Source organism: Oncorhynchus mykiss, chromosome 9 (assembly GCF_013265735.2).
Source record: "Oncorhynchus mykiss isolate Arlee chromosome 9, USDA_OmykA_1.1, whole genome shotgun sequence".
Taxonomy (NCBI): domain Eukaryota; kingdom Metazoa; phylum Chordata; class Actinopteri; order Salmoniformes; family Salmonidae; genus Oncorhynchus; species Oncorhynchus mykiss.
This window is the reverse complement of record NC_048573.1, coordinates 65041264-65045203: the sequence shown is the minus strand read 5'-3', so window position 1 is coordinate 65045203 and position 3940 is coordinate 65041264.

Genomic DNA, 3940 nt, shown 5'->3' with positions numbered 1-3940 from the left:
CCAGAAAGAACAAAACCCTGTCTCTTTCTCTGTGATCATCATTCTAATGGAATCTAGAAAGAACAAAACCCTGTTCCTTTCTCTACAATCATCATTCTAATGGAATCTAGAAAGAACAAAACCCTGTCACTTTCTCTGTGATCACCATTCTAATGGAATCCAGAAAGAACAAAACCCTGTCTCTTTCTCTGTGATCATCATTCTAATGGAATCTAGAAAGAACAAAACCCTGTCCCTTTCTCTGTGATCATCATTCTAATGGAATCCAGAAAGAACAAAACCCTGTCCCTTTCTCTGTGATCATCATTCTAATGGAATCCAGAAAGAACAAAACCCTGTCTCTTTCTCTGTGATCATCATTCTAATGGAATCCAGAAAGAACAAAACCCTGTCCCTTTCTCTGTGATCATCATTCTAATGGAATCCAGAAAGAACAAAACCCTGTCCCTTTCTCTGTGATCATCATTCTAATGGAATCCAGAAAGAACAAAACCCTGTCCCTTTCTCTGTGATCATCATTCTAATGGAATCCAGAAAGAACAAAACCCTGTCTCTTTCTCTGTGATCATCATTCTAATGGAATCTAGAAAGAACAAAACCCTGTTCCTTTCTCTACAATCATCATTCTAATGGAATCCAGAAAGAACACAACCCTGCCCCTTTCTCTGTGATCATCATTCTAATGGAATCCAGAAAGAACAAAACCCTGTCTCTTTCTCTGTGATCATCATTCTAATGGAATCCAGAAAGAACAAAACCCTGTCTCTTTCTCTGTGATCATCATTCTAATGGAATCCAGAAAGAACAAAACCCTGTCTCTTTCTCTGTGATCATCATTCTAATGGAATCTAGAAAGAACAAAACCCTGTCTCTTTCTCTGTGATCATCATTCTAATGGAATCTAGAAAGAACAAAACCCTGTTCCTTTCTCTACAATCATCATTCTAATGGAATCCAGAAAGAACAAAACCCTGTCCCTTTCTCTGTGATCACCATTCTCATGGAATCCAGAAAGAACAAAACCCTGTCTCTTTCTCTGTGATCATCATTCTAATGGAATCTAGAAAGAACAAAACCCTGTTCCTTTCTCTACAATCATCATTCTAATGGAATCTAGAAAGAACAAAACCCTGTCTCTTTCTCTGTGATCACCATTCTAATGGAATCCAGAAAGAACAAAACCCTGTCTCTTTCTCTGTGATCATCATTCTAATGGAATCCAGAAAGAACAAAACCCTGTCCCTTTCTCTGTGATCATCATTCTAATGGAATCCAGAAAGAACAAAACCCTGTCCCTTTCTCTGTGATCATCATTCTAATGGAATCCAGAAAGAACAAAACCCTGTCTCTTTCTCTGTGATCATCATTCTAATGGAATCCAGAAAGAACAAAACCCTGTCCCTTTCTCTGTGATCATCATTCTAATGGAATCCAGAAAGAACAAAACCCTGTCCCTTTCTCTGTGATCATCATTCTAATGGAATCCAGAAAGAACAAAACCCTGTCCCTTTCTCTGTGATCATCATTCTAATGGAATCCAGAAAGAACAAAACCCTGTCCCTTTCTCTGTGATCATCATTCTAATGGAATCCAGAAAGAACAAAACCCTGTCCCTTTCTCTGTGATCATCATTCTAATGGAATCCAGAAAGAACAAAACCCTGTCCCTTTCTCTGTGATCATCATTCTAATGGAATCCAGAAAGAACAAAACCCTGTCCCTTTCTCTGTGATCATCATTCTAATGGAATCCAGAAAGAACAAAACCCTGTCCCTTTCTCTGTGATCATCATTCTAATGGAATCCAGAAAGAACAAAACCCTGTCCCTTTCTCTGTGATCATCATTCTAATGGAATCCAGAAAGAACAAAACCCTGTCCCTTTCTCTGTGATCATCATTCTAATGGAATCCAGAAAGAACAAAACCCTGTCCTCAAACATTTACATCAAAAGGTGCAAAGTTATGGGCAAAGACACAAAACAACCACATCAAATTAAATATTGTTCTTGATCAAATAACATAGAAAACAACCACTTTTCATGCAGCATTAATTTACCATCCTTACAAACCACTTAATGTACATTACTTTACTGTACATAGGCTGGTAATCTAGGTTTATACCTGTAGTCTTTCTATCACCATGAAGAAAAACAATGACCACTACAGTAATTGAGTACATTGAGACATCAAGTGGTTTGTGATGATGTGATGATGTGCTGTGGTAGAGCATGGTGCTTTCAATGCTAAGGTTGTGGGTTTGATTCCCACGGTGGACCAGTACAAAAAAGTATGAAAATGTATAGACTCACAACTGTAAGTTGCTGTAGATAAGAGTGTCTACTAAATTGGAAAAGGAATGAATAGACTATTTACATTTTCATATAGAAATAACTTGCATTTTCAAAGTACTTGAAGAAACTGGTAAACATACACTACCATTCTAAAGTTTGGGGTCACTTAGAAATGTCCTTGTTTTGAAAGAAAGCACATTTATTGTCCATTAAAAAAACATAAAATTGATGAGAAATACAGTGTAGACATTGTTAATGTTGTTAATGTTGTAAATTACTATTGTAGCTGGAAACGGCTAATTTTTAATGGAATATCTACATAGGCGCACAGAGTCCCATTATCAGCAACCATCACTCCTGTTAGCTAATCCAAGTTTATACTTTTAAAAGGCGAATTGATCATTAGAAAAACCTTTTGCAATTATGTTAGCACAGGTGAAAACGGTTGTTTGGATTAAAGAAGCAATAAGACTGGCCTTCTTTAGACTAGTATCTGGAGTATCTGGATCATCAGCAGTTGTGGGTTCGATTACAGGCTCAAAATGGACAGAAACAAAGAACTTTCGTCAGTCTATTCTTGTTCTGAGAAATGAAGGTTTTTCCATGTGAGAAATTGCCAAGTAACTGAAGATCTCGTACAATGCTGTGTACTACTCCCTTCACAGAACAGTGCAAACTGTCTCTAACCAGACTAGAAAGAGGAGTGGGAGGCCCTGGTGCACAACTGAGCAAGAGGACAAGTACATTAGAGTGTCTAGTTTGAGGAACAGACGCCTCACAAGTCCTCAACTGGCAGCTTCTTTAAATAGTACCCTCAAAACACCAGTCTCAATGTCAACAGTGAAGAGGCGACTCCGGGATGCTGGCCTTCTAGGCAGAGTTGCAAGGAAATAGACATATCTCAGACTGACCAATAAAAATAAAAGATTAAGGTGGGCAAAATAACACAGACACCGGACAGAGGAACTCTGCCTTGAAGGCCGGCATCCAGAGTCGCCTCTTCACTGTTGACATTGAGACTGGTGTTTGCAGGTCCTATTTAATGAAGCTGCCAGTTGAGGACTTGTGAGGCATTTTTTATGTCCGCAAAAGAAATCCCAGCACCCCTACCCCCAAACTACTCGCGGCTATGTCCTTATGCTTCCAAAACCGTACTGCAAGTGATGCATGTTCATTTTCAGACCGAATGTCGCGGCTCTTAACAAAACTCCCCCCTACAGAAGAGGCCTTCCTTCAATGACTCTTATGTGTAATATAATGGAACTGAGTCAAGACCAGGAGCTACACTTGCAGAACATCCAGAATATATATTTTTTGCATAATAATCTATTCAGAAATGATTATGTAATGATGATTCATGCATAACATTATTGTTTATTCCAAAAATCTGAAATGCATGCAAGTATGTATAATTGTAGCCTACTACTGAGAATCCGTTTGTCTCTCTTTAACAATTTGAAAGGCAGTAAGCGGTATAGGCACTAGTCAGTCTGATTTAGGACTTGATTTTTACTGCGGTATTTTCATAGATTAAGTACTAAATTGGGTCAGTGTGTTGTACGGCATTAGTGAAGCAGAGTTTTTGTGGAAACCTGCATATCATGGAATGTAAGGATTTGAGGTGTGTTATGTTAGATTGGTCTGGGACAC